General features: G+C 38.9%; 1 protein-coding gene across 1 annotated transcript in view; it reads left to right on the top strand.

Moving 5' to 3' along the window:
- Nucleotides 1-21491, top strand: part of pcdh1a (protocadherin 1a) — an 88129-nt gene that overhangs the window by 13257 nt on the left and 53381 nt on the right. The gene's annotated exons all lie outside the window — the stretch shown is intronic.

The following is a 21491-nucleotide window of genomic DNA, read 5'->3' as shown; positions in this document are numbered from 1 at the left end:
AAATGACATGGCATTCACCTAAATTCTGGCTGTCACTAAAATTTTTGATGGTTGATATCACTTATTTCTCCTAATATTGACTGTTGTGACAAGCTGTCATACTACTCATTTTATTCTCATTTAACTGCTCTGCAGGGTGAAATTGGATATACAAAGAAGTTGATGCAAAAATTATGAACTCCACGCATATATTCAGGTGTTACACTAATAGAAAACTTAGATGGCCCTTCATTTTTTGTTTTTTTAATCAGGTTGGCAGGAGAGTTGAGCAGCGAAGGTCCATTTCTCAGTGACTTACTTCTGCTCTTCTGCCTGACCTCTAGTGCTCTGATCTCTGCAGGTCACTTGCTCTTATCTCTCTGCTCCTTATGCTCTTATCTCCCTTTATCTTTACAACATTTGGCAAGGCTCGAATCGCCATGGAAACAGAAATATTAATAGACTCAGAGGGGATTACGAACGGAAAAATTGTAGAGTCTAGGGATAGAAAGCTAGTGTGTCTCTAGGTTTCTGTGTCATCTGCAAGTGTGTGAATGTGTGTCTTGGGCTAGTGTAGATATGTATTTGTGTGTGTGTGTGTGTGTGTGTGTGTGTGTGTGTTCAGGGGGGATAAGGCAGACTGCTATTATCCTTATACAGTATAATGTTCTGTACAGCACAGCAAAATGTCCGTATTTTGTGATCCCATTGGTTTACTAAGATAGCTACGTAGACTATTGAAATGCATCTCCTTTTTCCCGATAACTATTGTACTGAACTTTCAGGCTTCATGAGGATAAAAATCCCTGTGTCAGTAGGAGGTTAAAACAGTATCACATAACTTCAAAGAGCCATCCAAAGACTGCCTACTACAGGGGCATTCCCTCTCAAACAAATGTAGTGTATCCATAATTGGCAGTTGATAGATCTTGCTGCCTCTGAAGTTTACTGGGTACTCAATAATATATTTGTGAATCACACAAATAATGATGAGTTAAGAATGCATTAATCATGTTGCTGCAGAGGTTTTTGAAAATGGTCGTTTTGCCATTGAAATATTTGATGTGGTCATATACCATCTATTTTCATCAAACATGAGTCGACATTGACATCGCTTCCATATATCGAATCACAGTGTCATACATTCAAAACACTTTGACATTCTCTGAGGCTTTGCAGATAAAGTTTGCCACATGAAAATTAGCAAAAACATATAAATGGAAAATTTGCCACTGAGTTCTGAACATGTGTAGGTGACACATTTTCTGTGGAGATGTCTTCAGAGCCAGTCTCACAGTTGGCTGGCTGGTAGTTTCAGCAGATGCTAGCTGACAGCTTAGGTGATCACAAGCCTATGTGGGTGGAGTCAGTTTAGAGAACAGTCACCACTGTCTCCTTGATGGACAACATAAGGGACCAAAATGACTGAAAGCCACGGGGTGTGTCTGGGTATTTGTGTGTAGTGCCAATCTCTGTGTTTGTGTGTAGATTTGCAGCTTAGTTAAAGAGTGTTAATTGTAACTGTGGCACAGATGTAAGCCCTCAGCTCTTGACAATGTTTGTGGTTTCTCAATATGATAACATAAATGCGTATGAGACATGGCTCCAGTGATTGACAGGCTGTGTAAAAACATGGACAGATGTTGAAGCTCATGTGACATACCTCAGCAGATGTTGTCTCATGTATGGCATCCCCTCTCACATCAGGAAGAACAGATTGACCAAAATATATAATTAAAGTAACTGCCAAGTGATGTGACAGATGTAGAGTGGTGCCCTTGCTTTAATTAACTGTGCTACACTTGACAATGGCTTTTCATTGGGAACTTGGTCAGGTGTCTAGGTTTGTACTAAACTTCTTGATATTGTGTCTGAAAATGACAGCTTGTGTGTTAACAGATTATGAGTGCACAGAATGTAATATGCATTTTTGATAAAACTTTTTTTTTTTTTTTTTAAAGGATTGTACCTCAAAGCTTAGCTCTGTAACTGTCTGCAGCATTCTCACTCTTTCTCTCTAATTCTCCAAGGCTTAAATTAGAGGCATTTTACTTATGAATACCAGTCTATTGTTGGGGGAAATCTGAGGTAGTGTTCAACAAACTGAAGCAGTCTGATCTGGAAACTGTAAAAGGTATCTCTCTTTCTGTGTGCGTGTGTCTTTGGGGTTTTAGTTAGAATCAGAGTCGGTACAGGGTCAGGTTTGGGTTTAGACAACAGCAGGAAGCATTGTGTCATGAGGGTCCATATAGAGGATCCTAATTGACAAATATGTTTGCAAATGAATGCATGGGCAAAACCAGCAGATTTGAGAGGATGTGCTATTTCACCACAAATGTACATAGACTGATAACAGGGACAAGTATTATGCTTACTATATTGTGTGGGTGTGTCAGTGCCCTAATATCTGTTTAGATGTACCATGTTGCCTTGTTTGTTGCACCTTTTTAACTCTAGTTAATGTATATTGCACACATGAATTGGCTTGTCAATTGGGATATAATTGATTTGTTCACCAGAGAATATTTTCATTTTATAGGAATGTCTGCACCATCTAAGGTAAATCAAGCCTTGAGAAAAGCCTGAGGCTGAATATCACGATATTTAAATGCTGTATAGTTTAGAATGGCTTGTTGTGGGTGCCAAAACCCAACAGATGTTTCAGATGTTCTAATTTGATCACAGCATTATCTAAGCATGTGCCAGCTATATGTGCAAAGCAATATTTGTTTTGTTTCCTACACTAGGAGCTAGTTCTGCTATCAATTCAGAAACATTTTGATCTGCTCCCAAGAGTCTGTGGAGAATTTTTCAGGCCTGTAATTGCTTTAGATTAACCCACTTTGGAACAGAATTCCTGAAATGCCGTTTCCGGGCTCTAATATAGTACAACAGACATACTGCCTCTAAACACAGTTGAAGGCAGTTTGGCAAAAAATATCCATTGCCTCACAGCAAATTCATGATAAATCCTTTTCCCAAAAAAGAAAAAAAAAAGAGAAAAAAACAGACAGGAATAGACTTAGACATCCGAAACCCTTAACCACAGTTGTAACCAGCGGTTGTCATGTACTGTATGTGTCTAGAACCAATGAAATTCAGAACCATGGACAGTGCCTTTTTCCGCCAAATGTTCCAAAGCCTCTGCACTGCTGCAACACGAGCGGAGAGAAAGATGACAGGCCGTGTGGGGCTGATAGAGACAGGCTCCTGTCCTCCACGTTCCTTTGTCAACACTCTTTAGAATTATAGCAAATGCTAATGAAATGTTTGCAATGCTAAATTAAAAAAACAGCTGTATTTTACAGTAAGCGGTGAAAGCCGAACAACACTTAGAAAGTAAAAAAAAATGCAGTCATTCAGAGTCATTCTGTCTACTATTTCTGATAAGAAAGCCAATTTCTTTGGTAAGAAAAAAAGCAAGTACAAATCAAACAAACCCAGAATGAAATACTTGATTGAAACAAACAGGATGAGCTGTCTGCACGATAGGGTGCTGTAGTTTCCCTCTACTGAACAAAGGTCCATGCAATTGCTTCCATACTGCTTGCACCTGTTTGGGTAATATTGTATTTAAAGTGGGGACACTGGGAATTTTCTTCAGGTGCTTGGCAAGTTAAACCACTCTCAGGTGTATGTTGCAATTTTTGTTATTGATCCTCGGTCAATATTTATGTACAGGAAAGTGTGAATATTTTAGAGGAATAATTATCAATATGGCAATAATGACGTTGTTGAAATGCAAGATTTACAGCACATCATGTGCAATGTAGACAATTAGAGTAGACAATAGACAGGCAGATAATAGCTGTTACTGAATTATGATTGAAATCTAACACTACATCATATAAATGTTATAAGAATAAAAATATTTATCTGAGCAATATATCAGGACACAAGCATGCACGCCCATTTACTCATTGAAATTTGGTGTTATGAGTGATTTTGTTCATTTATGTATAGACATGGCAAGCCTTACAGCAAGAAGCTCCGTCAGTAGTTTTTAGTTCCCCCCTCGTCACCTTTGAATGTGTGATATTGCATGATGGTTGCTGGAGAAACCAGGGACTCACATTGGCCATTACAGCTGATAATTAGTCCTTTTGGGTGTAACAGCTAGCACCTTTTTTCACACTTCACTTAATGAGAATCCTACATTAGAACAAAACGCAGTGTGAGTGGTATGAAACACGTTGAGTTTTGTTTTACACAGCAATCATGATTATTTGAAAGGTCGTAAATACATCCTTAATATACAGTCACACTATTCAAAAGCTTTATTTATCAAAAATGGATGAGCGTTGTCCCCCTGTGGGCCACTCGTTCATCTGCGTTCCTTTCTGCAGTTACCTAAAGCCACTCCAGTGGATTGTTCGAGCAGGAAAAGGGATAGAGTGAGTCACTGTGAGTCTTAATTAACCTGCTTCTTTGTTAAGCAGGGCCCACACTTTGTGAACTTTAGGCATCCCTTTGAGCTGGGATTAGCCCAATTTAGCCCAATACTGCTGTTTGAACTCAGCAGAGGTGTATTACAGATGAGGCCGGAGGCAAAATTTGCACTTGTTCTACAAGACTGTGACACATTATTCACTCTTACCTGTACTTAAGACCAGTGGAACCTAGAAATCATCAAAAATATGCCATCTGCATTTTAGTGAATAGTTGGGAATACAAGGAGTGCAGTTGACTTATTTTCCTATCATTTCTTATCTCGGTTTCCAATCTGCCTTCCAGTATTTTTCAAACAGGCACGACACACACACACACACACACACACACACACACACACACACACACACACACACACAGCTCTTTGTGCACTGTATATTTGCCCTGGCTGATTACCCAGAAAAGGAAGGCTAGAAGGAAAGTGAGGTTAAAAAAAAAAAAGACATTGTAGATGAGGGAATAATTTACCCTGCTTGTGCTGCATGTATTTCTTACTGTTTTATAGCATAAATGTGTGATTCCATACATCATGCTGTACACTGTATTGTATTGAAATTGTTTGGTCACCAGTACTGCTGCTGTTTCACATGTAAACAGCACTGTTTTCAAATGTTGGCCCATACTGTGCAACACATGTTGGATTGCCAAACCTACTTAAATATAGTCTAGTGACCATAGTTCATAATACAGAATGCCTAGTACTCAATGTATTTTTATAATTGGAACATAATACCTCTGAGAATTGCTTCTAGTACAGTTATGTAACTGAACTTCCTAGAAAACACCTACAATTTCCCAGTGTATTGTTATATATAAATAATATATATACACACACACACACACACACACACACACACACACACACACACTCACCTACATACCATCAGTTAAATCAGTGAGTGACTCTATACATTCAGTGGTTGTTGCTTTCATAATGTGCAAATATCTATTTTTAAGGTTTTTTCAGCAGCATTTAAACACATTACAATTTATCTTGAATTCTGCATTTTATGTAATAAGTACAGTATATATGAAAGGTCACATGAGTACGGTAACTGTACTATTTTAAAACACCCACCGAAAAGCTTGTTGGAAGATTATTATTATTTTTGGCTTAGACAACGCAGTGTTTCTGTCATGGAAAGAAACACTAATGGGGCTGTATAATACCAGGAGCCAATAATGAGTGCAAGGTACTTTGATCCAGACTTGATGGAGCCAAAGGCATGGCGGGATCAAACAGTCATAAAGATGGCAGGAGCAGATTCTCAGGGGGAAACTTTCATTGGTTTCAATAAATTTTAATTGAGAATCTTGCACTTTAGCACATAACACAAGGGCACAAAATACTGTGCACAGTGGACTTGTTTGTTATGGTGCTCCATACACTCTCCACCTTTCCATGATAAATACTGGATACAAGCAACTGGGCGTCAGGCATAGCATACAGGTGGCAGGCAAGACAGACCTCAGACAGGTACTGTAACAGACAAACAGGTGACGAGAGTAATGGTTGGACTGACAGCTAATGTAACCTGGCGGTGAGCAGTCCTCTACAAATACTGGGACTAATTTCTAATGAGGAACTGCTCGGTAGACAGTTGATAGGGTCAGGGGATCTACAGTGGAGGTAGACTGTGGGCTGGGGAGGACTGACAGCAAAAGGAACACTCCTGAATATACTGAGACAGGAGAGAGACAGTCTGAGGCTGTGTCTGCATATGAACCTGAAAGAGAGGAAAGAGGAGGGAGACGATGCAGGACGCACAGTGACTCTTGCTTGATGTAATGCCATGTGTGTGTATGTGCAGCTGAGCTGCAGTCAGCATTTGAAATAAGATAAAAGCAATAGAGGTGTTTGTGAGTGAGACAGAATTGGACTCCATCACAGATACCTTTGGAAAAACATTGTCTGCATATTCAGCTGCTGGTGAGGGACTTAGTTGCAGGTCATATAATAGAGGATAATACAAAGGAGAACATAATGTATGCTTGACTGAATAAGGTCTTAGCAAAGTGTTACTTTGAGATAGTACCACAGAGGAATAGATAATAAAAGGCTTGGTTAGATTGTTAGTACAACAATAAGCATAATGCTGGGTGTCATCCACAAGTTGAAACAGGGCACATCTTCCAGCAATATCCAGTTGGACAAGATGCTTGTCAGTTTGAGGACAGTAAACGTCTGAGGGGAAACCAGGGACTGAAGCACACTGATTGAGTTACAGCCTCTAATTGTACAAGCAGTCTAGTCTAGTCACATCAGAAACAAAAGAACACCAACCAGAGTTCAACTGTACACCTCGTCTCGATGGACTGCGCATGTGTTTGTCTTATGTCTTTGTCCCGGTTGACAGTTAGACATTGTAGTGTTGAAACATTAGTCTGTTTACACAATTACAGGCTGCAAAGCAGGCCGTGTGCTCCAGTCCCTTTTTCTCATCCACGAGTTGTCTGTAAAAAGACAAAGGAAAATACTAAACATCATGCATTACACTTTTGAGTTACACAGGCCTTGTGAATTGTTAGTGTTTGAGCTGCTCCCATCCAGACTTCTTTTCTTTCCCATTAGAAAATGAAGCCAAAGACTCCAGAGCCCTTTCATTATTTTCTGCTGAAGCATTGCCTTAAAATACCGTGTGCCTCTAATTTCATTTTGTTTAGGATGGCTGAACACGAAGACTGAACTGGTAACTTCCCCTTGGGACAATAATTAAGTTAGAGCATAATAAAATATTCTTCACACATCCTGAAATGATTTTGTCTTTTGTACCCATAGAAATATTCACAGAAAATGCTGAAATCAATTTAAAAAAATAAAGTTTTATATAAAAACATGAACATTTATAGACAACTGCATTCCTCTTTCTCTCTATTGATGTTGTTCATCAATGCTACCAGTAACTTGCAAACACAGACTGAAAGCATTGCATCTGAAACATTCTTGAATTGCCTATTGCTCATCAGGCAAGTTGGTAATATAATAACATTTCTGTTTTTTCATTTCTGATTCAGTTTCTTCAGCTTGGCCTTAAAATCAAAGGATTTGTGCCCGTCCTGCCTGTTGGAACTGCTGCCATAGCTCCAGCAGCCAGACTTAAGCAACTGCAGGCAGGCATCTTTTTAGACATTTAGCTCATTGACGAAAATAGCTAGCCAACACAACAACATGAGAAGCAGCACTCAGAACAGATCTCATCCAAAACTTAGGTGTCGTCATTTTTTGCAAACACTACCTTTGTAAAAGAACCTGTGCGAGAAGAAACTGAGTAAGGGACAAGGCGACACTGCAACAGATCCATAATGACCAAATTCAAACTAATAACATTAATAAAACCACAACAAATTGATCTTACTTTAATATTACTTAATTTTTTACTGATGTAGTAACTTCACTGTCCAAGTCCAGTGGGCTAGTGCCTAAAATCCCCAAACTCCACCCCTTCATATCTCCTTTGGTGTGTCTGCTTATTGCTATTAAAAACTGCACTAGGCTGGTGGAGATTGAGGCCAAAAATATTCACATAACATCCCCAGACATCCTTTGAAGTATCTTGCCAGGGTAGAGAGGGGTGTGTGTTACCTTGAGTTACAGTACACGGAGACGGATGTCAGCTGTGCGATCTGGCTCCGCACAGTATAAAAGATGGCACAGCTCAATAATCAAGGCTTATGCGGAAACGCTGGGTGTACAGATTGCCTGCTATACTCAGCACATTTGCAATTTCTTGGCATCCTCCATGTACCCTTCTGATGGTGTCTTGTTTCATGTTGACTTAAAGACTGGAGTGCCTAAATATCAGGATACATCCTAACTATTCACAGGCCAATCAACTGTCAAAACTTGGAGGGGCAGAGTTTCTTTAAATTCTTGTGACTTAACCAGTCAAACTCTATTTGATGTATGTGATGCTCATTAGCATGCAGATTTCTGGTTTTACACCAGCAGACTAATGGCAGTGCCAGACTTCTTGGTGGGTTCCAGGTCGTTGAGGAGAGAAGATTAAAATTTGACTTAACTTAAAGTTAGAATCCATGAATCATGATGTGAAGTTGGACACGCCTGGGTTTACATATTCAGCACCTCAAGTGCACATCTGGCAGGATATTACTTATCATCAAGCTTAAGTAAAATTGGGCTTGTACTGAAAAATGTGTTTAATTAATACGTAAATTACTGAGTTATTAGAATTACAGTATGAATAACATTGACAAGATTTACTGTACTGGAAAGGACTGTCTGTATGTATTCTGTATGTAGTTATTTACTTTTCATTGATCCTTTAATTTAGTTATTTAAATATAGAGTGCCTCACTCCATTTTGCCCAGTGGCCATGCATTTTGCCCTCTGTCCACAACTCCCTTATTTTTCTCCTATGTGGCTTATTTTATTAAGAAATTAGAATAAATGATGAGAGGAGTCTTGTGAGCAGAATATTTTGACATTTCCCCCCACTCTAGGTAACAGAGGAGATATTGATTCAAAATGCTTCCAGTGAAAAAGCCTCTAACTAGAGGGAAGATCCACATGGTGAGGGCAGGAGAGACAGCAGAGAGGCAAATGACTTCAATTAGCAGGCTTGCCCTAATGAGAGAACCATTCTTTGAATGAGGACATTAGGATTGATTTCATTTGCACCTTACTCTTGGAACTAATTTACACCTGGTAGTAAAATGCTATCTGTATCAGGACACGTTCTCCAAATAAGGAATGTTGTGGTCGGATTTGCCTGACCACATCTGGAGGTAGTCTGGCTCGCATTGTTTTTGGATCAGAGGTAGGTGTAAACCCAATGCGCACAACGTGCTGGCATCTGTACGCAACACTGATCCAGATATTTGTTTTTAGCAAACATGAAATGTAGGCTGTTGTTCGAATTTAAAGAGCGACCGAGCGAGAAGGCTGAAAGAGACACGCTTCTAATGACTGATTATACGTCTATTCTGTCCCTTGAAACCACCAGAAGATGCTGTTTGACAGATCTGCATGAAAAAAATGGAAGCAATATGGGTGGGAAATGAATGATATACACTAAGAAATAACTGTGTAACAGGGTGCGTGGTACTTATCTGCTGTCGACAAGGCATAATTTATGTAGTCACAGAGAAGCCTCCACACCAGTACTACAACACAACGGGCCAAGCAGACACAATGCTTTATACAAAGAAAGGAATAACTTAACGTATTACATTTGCTGAATTTTCAAGAGGGGACAAATAATGAACAATTTCTTGTAGGCAGGGCTTCACCAACTTACTAAAGTTTCCCCTAATTCATTTTATGCTCGTGTTCTCATTATCCTCGTTGGGGATAATGAGGATAATGTCGGGACAGGAAGGAATCCTCAGTGAGGATAATGAGGACGCTTTAAAAATACCAGGTGTAAATGCAAAGGCAAGATCAGATCGTTTATTATCCGGATACAGATCCCATTTTAATATCAGGTGTAAATGGGGCTTCAGATTGAGTGATTTGGCCCTCTGAGATTGGTTGGCCCAGCTTTAGTGTGGCAGGGCTGACAGGTGTAGATTCTGGGCAAAGACCATGTACCAGAGGGAGCCGCAACCTTTTGTAAAGTCAGTATCAAAAGTATAATTCATGTTCTTGTCTATTGCTATCTGCAAAGCTTTATCTTCCAGTTACCAGTAAAAAGCTGAGATCTGTTACTTTCCACATATTCTTCACTGCAATGGCAAGAGGTGATTTTCTTTCTTTTTTTAGCAAGACATTACAAAACTTGTAAAGTGTGCCAGCAGAGTGTGATACCACTGGGTGAATACTGTTAATTTCAGTGTAAGAAAAGACTGACTTAGTGTGATACTTGTCACTTCCAGTTGCTTTGGATAGATTTTATTGGCACTATACGCCAGGATTGGTGCAACATGGCAAGGTAGGGTTGGGGTTTGATAGCATTTTATCACATTCAAGTCCAGTATCAGATCCACTTAGCAAATCGTCACATCCACTATTGCTTTCATCATTTGCAAGCAAGTAAAGTTATAAATAACTTCACCTCAAAGATTCAGTTTACATCTGTCATCACCTTTTGTTGGGCAAGAAACCAGAAATATGACTTGTTAGTGAGGGCTCCAAAATTAATCAACAGTAAAAGAAGATATGAAATGATTGTTGATTGATTGTTCTGACATGCTGAAATACCAGCTGTCAAGTACTGACTTTTATACTTTCACTACCAGATCCAAATAATGGAGGTCCTGACTCAGGTCTGAGAGGCTCAAAATATTGATTTGATAAGCTTAAAAATTTAGATTGCACTCTCACATTGCAGCACATCGAGTGATGTTCACGAGTGATGTGTCTTTGGCAGAGTACAGTCAGCAGCTTGCAAAGAGGATATGAACCAACCAACAAAAATGTAGCTGTTACAGAATTAACATTAATTAACGACAGCTGATATAAGCGCTGGTGATGCCAACATCACCAGCGGTTAACTGCCAAAAGCAACGGTCAGGCCCAGCTATACATATGAAGCCATGCTAAGGTCACTGGCATGTTGTCAGCATCGGCCTTTGCTAATGAAAAATAATGAGGAGACATAGGGATTTGCTGGCATTGCACTCATTGAATCTGGGTGTTTTACTGACCAGGAACCAAACTCCTGGTAACCATGTTGTAGATTTCATTTGCCCCAACCCCTCCAAAACAAGATTAATAATTAACAGCACTTAACACAAAAACTGTTTCGTACATTTACTCAGCTTAAGTGTAATATGCATAAAACATTTTTTGTAATAATTTAGTAATACAATGTATTGATTTAAGGCCAGAAGGGCCCGTGACAGAAGCCTTCCTGATGAATGGCAGTTGTAACTGAACTTTCTGTGCGGTTGCCCTGCCTGCCAAACATGAGCCCTCTTGATGTCATCAAAATGGCCAGCAATGCTGACTTGCTCTTTGATGTAGAGGGAAAATAATTATAGCGATGCTAGTGATCTATATATGTATTAAAAAGCGACAGTCTCTCCCTATCGATCAAGTCTGATGAAATATCTGATGAAAAGCCAGTCGTTCACAATGGTCTGCTCTCATTTTTCCTCGGGCTTATGATCTTTCCGCGAGTGGCACATGGTCAGATTCCGTCTTTTATGTAAAAAAATAAAATAAAATGAGTAACGCATTTAGGTAAAGCTGTGTGGAGGCTCAGCTCCCTGATGGCATTGCCTTTAGCTTAGATATTATATCACCACACATCCCAGCCTCCTTACCTTCTGCCAGGCAGATTAGTGCTTTTATCAATAAGCAGCTTAACACCAAAGTGTCCCTCAATAATATGCCATGGTATTTTTTTTCCCCGCTGCTTTAACTCCTGGGCTTCTCTTTGCGTGTCTTTTGCTCTTACACATTCTTATAACCTCACATTTCCCTGTTTTCACCCCCCAAAAATCTCCACTTTCTTTAACTCTGGGTATTAACCTTTGACTTGGAGAGACTGTGATACATTATGTATTCTTCTCTTCAGGTCACATTAGGAACCTAGACAGGACCCTGGAGGACTGGAGAGCAGCATCTCCATCAGACATACTACCCCATTAGAAGCCTGCAGTGCACCATAAAACCCATTAAGGTCCATTAGGCAAGTGCTCTGGCCCAGAGACACCTTTAAGGCCAGTCAGCCACAAAGGTGCACAGTTACAGATGGTGTAAAACTTATTTGATTTGTCTTTCAAACACCATGTTTTCCTTAGGACATTTATTCAGGACCATGCCCCGTATACTGTTACACAAAAAGCATTGGTTCATGTGTCAAGCATTTTATGCCAAGTGGATACGACATAGCTGCAGAAATGTAAGTTTTAGTCATGTCATGCCCACGTTAGGTTTGGTGACAGCTCTTTTAACTATATGGGTGTGACATTACTTACATTACTTCTCCTTAGCAAACCAGCGCTTAATGCAAATGATCACAACAAATATGAATTAGCATGAGCATTATTGAGCTAAAGCAGATCCCAGCTGAGATTTCACTCAGTCTTTTGTAACTGCCTGAGCACGCTCTTCAGCAAATGGCAGCTCTTTCACCCTCCTTCGATTGGAACAATTGCGTACAGCTGAGAGGTTTCAGCATACTGCCTGTCATGTGATCGGAGCACTGCTTATTACATTTGATGAGCCTGACCCAAATCTTCCAGTGGCAGAGACATTTTTCATAGCGAGTTTGAAATTCTAAATCCTAGATCAAGTCAAAGGTGAATCCCTGACTTGGCCATAAATTGCTATTTCTGGTGCATTTTTGTGGTTAAAAAGGTGGTCGTTTGGGAGGTTTTTATGACATTTTGATAAACATGGTTAGCAGTTAAAAATGTATATGTCTCCACTGCATACTCCAGTCAAAAAAAAAGTTAGCCACACACAGTTTGGAGCACTGCCTAATTAATGGTTTTTAATTAGGTCTGAGGAATCATTTTTCTTTGTGAGAAACTGTTGTGGGTTATGATTAATTTGATGTATTCCATGCTTTTGTTAACAGCAGCAATTGGGGAACTCATCGATTTTCTTTTTTCTCGTCTCACTCACTCACTCAAGTATGTTACGTTTTTTGTTTGTTTTTGTTGTATTGCTGTATGTTATTATTTAAAAAGGGCTGATGATGGATGAACAGATGAAAAAGAAATGCATTCGTTGAATTGTTTTTATGTACTTTACACACATTACAGAAGACTGTATAAATGATTATTTTACATGGTACATTTCATACACTTCATACACTTGCTTTCGTTTTCCATTGCTTGTTTGCCCATAAAGGGTTACGTGCCAAAAAATCCATTCATAATCCTTTATATACTGTATAATATAATATATTCTGGTATTTGTATGAGCATTATTATTTACAGTGTTAGAAAAATGTAGACGAACTTCCTTTTAAGGGAAACCACTTGAAACACATCGCATAAGTGTTCCACAGTGTACATTTCTCTTTACACATTACAACTTGTGATACTCTCTTCATTCCTCTTTTGCTTTCTTTTATCACTTTCTCCTTGTCACATTCATGTCTCTTATAGTGTCATTTGCAGACAGATATTGTAACTTACGAACCTATTAATTGCATGAATATTTCACTTGAAAGAAATTATGTAAATTCAACTTATTATGGACCTGTGACATTGCATTCCTAGCATTCGGAAAGGCCTTTTACACTATGTATCTTGTAGCTTATGATATAATTAATTGGCCAAGAGCTTACTTATGAGTAAGTGAGCAAAAAATTAACAGTGACGTGGTCCCAGCCCAGTTGTGTTTAAAGAAAAATGAGGAATGGCTGTATGAAACAGGTGTTGACAGGTGTGACTTTATACCAACTTCTAATCCAAAAAGATACTTTAGTGTTATCAGTGAGATTTTGGAATACATAAGCTAATGAAAGCCAAATGAATGGGCCTAAGACTGCAGTAATGTGGCCATTCATTTTACTTTTCCAGAGACCTCACTGCTCCTATGCCTTTTAACTGAAGCAAGAAAAGACAAGAGGAATAAAAGAAAATTGTCACAAGGAAATAATCTCATTAATGTTGGCGTGCTCACCATTTTCAATGTAAATCAAAAGGTTACATCAAAATTTCCTACAAAGGTTTTACTCTATTAGTGGAACAGCCAAGATTTTCATTAACATTTGTGACATTGGACAATTACGATTGTGTCAAATTTTCATTAAACTGGAGAACTTTTTGACACATTCAACACTCATGATGACTGTTAAGCAATTAGACTTAGTTCATTTTACATTTAGATATGATTGTAAGTAGCTTCAATCTCCTTGAGTAAATTATTATCGCTATCAAGCTGCCAGAGCAGCCCCTGTGAACATGCTAACAGGCTACAGCTTGTCACCTGTAAAAAACCTTAAAGGAATACGCAGATATTTTAGGATGTTTTTATTAGCTGTTTTCCCAAGAGTTAGATGAGAACATCAGTGTCACCTCTGTGCATAGAGGAAGCTCTGTGATGTGTTGCTGTAGCTTAGTGCTATGATTTGAAGCAGGGGAAACAGCCCACGGCCTGCAGTCATAAAGGCTGCTTTGTTTCCACATTGCTTTCAACACATGTAGGGCTGCAACTAAGGCCTATTTTAACAATCGATGAATCTGTAGATTGTTATTTTGATGAACTGATTAGTAATTGAATAAAAAGAAATAAGCTAAATTTCATTATTTCCAGCATTTCCACAAACAAAACTAATCTAATGGATGGATGAAGAGAGGCTGCTGTCCATCATAACATAGACCCTAGTTATCAGAGATGAAATTCGTTGGCAACTATTTTTAGAATCGATTTTGATCAGTTTAATTGATTGATTGTTGCAGCCCTAAACAACAACTAGAAAATTGTGGTTTTAGGAGCATTTAGCTTTGGAACACTGTGAAACTATTTCTTCCAAAACAGCTGGGTCTGGTGATTGCACAAACCATCTTATGTGAGTTATGTGACTATTTAAAACCTAGCTGACTGTTATGTAATGGTAACTAGTGTGCTAGCATACTAATAACTTAAATAAAATATCTGTGGAGATTTTGGAGCAAATTTTCTTCTTCTTTTTTTAACTTTTGGCAAGGACTGTCTTTTCCTCTTGCCCCAGTCTTTGTGCTAAGCTAAACTCAGCATGTCACATAGCTGTTTCCATGCAGTTAAATGTCAGGCTACTAGGGGAAATTTATGTTGAAATTCAAGATGTGAGGTTGTTCCGGTTTGTCCCTCTGTGAGTGTGTTCTGTTTCTGTGGCCGGGGGCGATGGCTTTGACTTATCTGTAGCTGCTGGACATCTTCTTGTGAGCCTGAGGGTGATCGTAGCCATCTGGCTTGTAGGACTCTTCTGGCTTTGGCCAGGCTGTTCTTATCTTAATGTTGCCTTAATGTTGTATGGATAAAAGAATGGATGGTAGTGCAACCAACAATCCAAAATGAAGAAATCAAACCATTTCCATCTTCGGTTCTTGCCCTCCTGCTGTCCGTCCGGTGTGTCATATCGGTATCTAATAACAAGTCTGCTTCTCTGTGAGGCGTTCTGACCCTTGAGTCTCTTTCTGCACACACCAGCATCTACCAAACTTAAAAGCTGTGTCCAAATTCACACTCTTTCTACTATAAAGTGCATTATATCTATCCTACCCCACTCTCAGCTGTTGTTCTTTAGTGAGCAGTAAATCAAGATTTCAGACATTACTGACTTGTCATTTTTGCGCATATAAAAATCCCACAATGCAATGTGTCCAATTTTATAGATAGGAAAATGAGCATTTTAGAATTCTACATGTGTACTAATGATGGAAATACGACGATCAGTAAGTGTCTGAAATCTCAATTTAATGCTTGATATTGAGTAAAATATCAAGTTTCTATCATAAAGGCAGTTGTGAATAAATGAATGAAGGTGTAATTTGGAGACAGCCAAAGAATTCAGATCAGAACGTTATTGCAGTATTTATCAAACATGTAGAATGCAATCATATTGATTTTCTCATTTAACTTTCAGTAACTAAGTAAATGTCTCAAAAAAGTTGTACAGTCGTTTAAAAATTAAACATGTCCTCACAGACAAGAATTTTTTACATGAGTTGTTGCAAATATCTGCAGTAATTTCAGTCATAAGATTGTTAAAGTACACATAGAAATATTATATGGGTGTAAAATAAAGGATAGATAAATCATCCTTCACACAGATAGTATTGTAACTGTGAATGAATGATGAAAGGAAATCAAAGGAACGTGACGAAATAAAAGACATCAAAAGTCCAGCTCTCAGAAAAGCACAGTTCTAGTAAAAGAAAAGAGAGACTGCAAAGTAACAAATGGTATCCTCATGGAAACACTCATGACCATTCTTATCGTTTGGAAAATGAATTGCTTGTCAGATAACTGCATGAGCAGCAGATAGGAGCAGTAATTGCAGACTTACATACAAACCACAGACAATTCGGGTTAATTACAACTGGTGAAAGACGCATAGACACATTACCCACCAAAGACTGAACATGCAGCATGACTGCCAACTGCACCACGCTTCATGAGCCAAAGAAAGTGTTTTTTAACCTCCAACTGAGAGATTTTTACTGAGGAGGCACCACCACAGTACTCATTACAGGGCTCAGGTTGGGGTAGACACTCAGCCAATAAAAGTTTGTCAAATTCTGCCTGTGATGCATCCAGGAGTGCTAGATCAGCATGTTTCCTCAGCGTCATTGCAGGAGGTACATATAGAGAAGAAAGAGGGGGCATGGTCAAACTGAGCTATAAGCAGCTGTTCTGTATCTGTATGATATTCAATGTAAATCCAACATTCATCATCTATTTAAAATGTGAGCTTTGTAAAAGACTTTGACTGCGTGGAAAACCCATATTACTGATTAATTTAGCTTCTGAAAGGAATGCTAATATCATTTCAGACATGCCTTTGGATAGATGATTTTACTCCAGGCTATAGGTCGCTATTGTTCCTGGGACGTGCATTCGATTAAGCTCAGCGAGCATGTCCACGCAGGCAGACAAAATTGTGTGTGTACAGAGTGCACTGTAGCATGGGTTGCATCCTCATCTCCAGTGATTGGAGCGAGGGCAGGTGTTGGCAGAGGTTGGAGGATAGATGGTGATGGGTGGTTGGCTTAAGAATGGGGAGGATCGGGGGCTGGGTTGTGGGCCAGATCTCGTCCTTGCAGTTATGAAGGAGAAACAAACTGATCTGACAATGACAAATGAACCATCTCCTCTTCCCCAACTGCCAGTTTTATTCCTCTCAAACTCCTTTCCCACCCTCAGTCTCTTCCTTATTCCCCCACCATTTTCTTTTTGAGAGCCCTCAACCCCTGTCTTCATTTTCACCGACCAAGCTCTTTTTCAGCCTGTTTCCCATCCTACTTTTTTTTTTTTAGTTTACTTTTGTTCTTTCTTCTTGTGATGCTCTTTCACTTCGCTGCCACCCACTATTACCTTCCCCTATTCTTTTTTGGCTCCGTTGCTTGAGAAGCACTGGAGGTTTTTGCATCTGAGCAAGAAAGAAAAACTGCATTCTATTATGCAGCGATTTTAGTGGATTATTTAGTCCATTTAAAAGATAGACTGATTGTAGCGCACAATAATTACTTGCTTCTGTTTCGTGTCACTGATGCGACTAACATGCCATTTACACACAATAAATTGCCATGCATGTATCAAAATTTTATTGCTTCTGGATGGAATTGTCATAGCCAGGTAACATTAAGCAGGAGACACTGAAGAAGCGCGGAGAATGAAGGCATAGCTCAGCAGTGATTATTGTTGAGGTTTAATGACTGTCTTGCTCCTGTAATAGACCTTCTGGGGTGTTGAAATGAGATGCCAAGCAGAGAAGACAATTAATTGCTTGGCTTCCTTTTGTCCCCGCCCCCACCCCCCTGTGTATTAGACTGAAACTTGATAAGATAAAGGCTTAGGGCCACCCTAATACCTTAAGAGACTCGACTGACCGTCTTGCATGTATTGTGGGTGCATTGTGTGAGTTAAGCCGTCGTGCGTTGGTATTTCACATACAGTATGAACCTTCTAATGCACTGCTGGTGGCCTCTTAAATGATAAGAAGCAGGAAAATGCAAAAGGAATAGCGGATGCATACTTTCACATGGAGATCCACAGAAAGATTTTTGTTGAGCTACAATACCATTTGCTGTTTTTGGATAGGCAGACTTGGTGACAGTAATACTGATATTGTATGCAAATATCAGGATATTGCATGCTTGCATAGCTATAGTATGGTTGGTTGGTTTGTGTGTTCTTGCTGCTTTTCTCTTCAACTTAAATTCTGGTGTGAATATTAATGTAACGTGTATTTGTAGGACACAAATCAATAGCAGGGTGAATGTATCATGACATTGCCTGTTCCTCCATATGTAATCTTTAGAACTGCACCTCAGTGACAGTTTATTGATATATGGATTATCAAATGGCAAGCATAGCACACCCTTTGAACTCATATGTCTACATCTAAAAGTGCTCCAAAGCAGCGTTGACATTGTTTCCTTAAGTTTTGTAAAAATCTGTGGTTTCTGAGATCTGATGTGTGATGCTTGGAAGAGGGGATGAATGCTTTAATGCACCCCTTGAGGTGATCAGTGTAATTTTGAAAATGCTTAAATTTAGCAGTGACGTGCATAAATCCCTCAAGTTTTGTCAAAAGCTGATCAGTATCTAAACATCAGGTCTCAAAAACTACGATAAGAGGCAAACTATTAATTAGAAGTTTCTCTTAAAGGCAGGCTTACACCCAGATCAGTCGCTCCACAGCTATTACCAGTCAGTCAGTCAGAGTCAGTGTAATTTTAATGCGGCGGCTCACCTCAAAATCTAGTTAAATGCATGTCTTTGTATTTCAGCTCAGAAACATTTTCATCATGATTAATTTCATAGAGAAGTAGGGGAAAATTTTATTCCAAGGAGTAGCTTCAAATGTCATGACCATATACACAGTTAAGTGGTGGAGTAAACAGATTCTGTGAAAAAAGCCACAGTGCACACTCTTGCTTATGAGCATTAAAAATGCATTGGTGTTCTAAATCATTATAATGCAAATTCTGAGTCTGTTAAGCAGCAGTACGCTGCACACATTAGATGAGTGCAAATCCATCAGGCAGAGCTAAAAAATACTGTGTACCGAATGTAATTGGAATAACAAATAGCAGGCTACATTATTCAACATATGGTCAATACCATACAGATTGGAGTCAGAGTGGAAAAAAGCAAAATGTGCATGTTTGCCACACCATTTCCTTTGGGCAGGCACAATATACAGTGCCATTAAGAGAACAGCTCGCTATGGGTAATGGAAACTGTGAAGAATAATACAACCTGAAATAAAAACTGTCAATCAGTTAGAGGTAGAGATTAATAGCAAACAAGACAGCTCTTAATGCCTTCATACAATTTCAATATTTTGTTAACACATTTATACAACATTTGCATATTTCACTCCAGAAAATCCTGCAAACAGCATTGATTGAAAAATCTGATTTCCGTCTCTTCTCCCTTTTTGCAAAGTGTCAGTACAAACACAGCACTTGGAGTAAGGACTAAAGCATTGCAGTGTGGAATTTCAGCTCTCAACATAATGACTCTCAGAGGCTGCAGCAGCTCATACAGGGAAGGATTGTTTCTGGTTTGCAGTCATATGAAATGTCATCTGGAATTTGACAAGATATGAAGAAGCAATCCCCTTTGAGAGCTCCACTGAACCGCACATTTTCTTATATTGTTCTCTTGTTATAATCAAGCCCTTATGGGTGACCCATGTCATTGTGTGATAAAACTAATTATTTGCCACAAGAATTATTGCAGGCTCTGCTGTCCCGAGGTCAGAATAACTGGCAGCCTTCTTATACTATTAAACTGAATTATACTGTGTCACTGGCCAAGAATTTGCACACTGTTGTAACAGAGTTAATGTCACATTGCCAAGCAGATGCAATGTGTGTTTTTTTATCAACTCTACATTGTCATTGTAAAATACTAAGGCAAACATTTTTATGTGTGTTTGTGTACCCTGGCAACAAAGAGTGAACAAGATAATAGTAACATATTTAAAAAAGCAACAACAGCAATGTTTTTTTTTTTGGTTTGTTTTCTTCAACCAATGCAGACACTTATTGAGACACATCTGCATATTTATGCATTTACATTTATCATGGGTTTATACACATCTGGCTCATGTTTTGGATATAGGTCTTTTTAGAGCACTGCCTTAGGTGCTCTAGTGTGAATGTGACTCCAAAAGGAGGAAAAAAAAAAAAAAAAAAAAAAAAACAGTGCAAAGTAAAAAAAAAACCTCTGGAGTTTCCTGGTAACTTTAACTTTAGCTCCATTCTGTAGTTTGGTTTCACTTTGTCAACGATTACAAAAGAAAAAGGATCAGTAGCTTCTACTGGTCCATTTCTATTTCTACCTTTATTATCCCCTTTGTTCCTGCAGGTTAGCTACAGTAGCTCAATCTAATTAGAGTTAGCTAGCTACCAGAAGGGTGAAACGTTCCTTTTTTCCCTTTGAAGTCTTGCTCACAGTTGGGCTTCACATTTGAGCAGGAAGAAAGTGCCCTGATCAGATCATAGCACTACTTGCTATTTCTTTGATAATCGCATCTGTAGAATTCTCTTAGTTCATAGACCAAATATCTATATATTTTTTTCTTTTTATATATTTTTTGAAAATATTTTTGGAATCATGCCTTCACAAATGATCAAGGCTCAGCCTGGTAAAACACCGTACTCATACAGCAGCAGATTGGTTCCCTTTCATTAAAGGGGCCAGCCAAGGTTCGAGTGTTGGATTCCAGCTGTTGAGAGGTTCGGTGACACAGCTGGAGTGGGTTTGCATCTAAGGCTTCTTTTGCCAAGCACATTGGTATTTCCATGGTTGCACAGTTTGAGCTTGAGGGCATCCTACAGTAGGACAATTGTCCAGCTTCCACTTCAGTTCAAACAGTGTGCATCTGCTGCAGCTGCGGTCACTGTTCTGTGAACACACATTTGTGAATACGTTATAATCAAAGAAAAGTGCATCTCATATTGTAAATTGAGATTCTTCTCATGTTTCAAGACTATGTATTAAGTGTGTATGAGTGGGTGTGCGTGCGTGCATATGTGTGTCTGTGGCTGACATGGTAAGCATGCTGTTATTGTTTTTAACTTCAGAACTAAAGCAATGCATTCAGAATCAAAAAGCAGCCCACATCCCCAAAAGTCATATTAAATGGAGACTCACCTGGAGAAAGAAATTCTTCCACAAAACAGCTTGCTACAGCAGCACTTTTCTGCCTTTTTCATAATGAGCTGCAAAAAAGTTGCTTTAAGCCCATGGCATTCATGAGGTGAATTGAAGTGAGACTTTGACCACATTTTAGAAAGTACTTAAAACCTTGTATAGTGTGAAAAAAAATATTAACCACAATCAAGGATTCATTTATTCATTACCTTATGCTGAGCATGTACCTTTGCATTCAGTCTTATCCAGTGTTAAATTACATGTGACTGACTTTGTTGACAACACTTACATTTTGCATATTTTGCTGTCAAGTGATATGTTTAATAC

This window comes from Chaetodon auriga, chromosome 15 (genome assembly GCF_051107435.1).
Source record: "Chaetodon auriga isolate fChaAug3 chromosome 15, fChaAug3.hap1, whole genome shotgun sequence".
Lineage (NCBI taxonomy): Eukaryota > Metazoa > Chordata > Actinopteri > Chaetodontiformes > Chaetodontidae > Chaetodon > Chaetodon auriga.
Note: the sequence above shows the minus strand (reverse complement) of the source record. Positions and strands in the feature narration are given on the sequence as shown.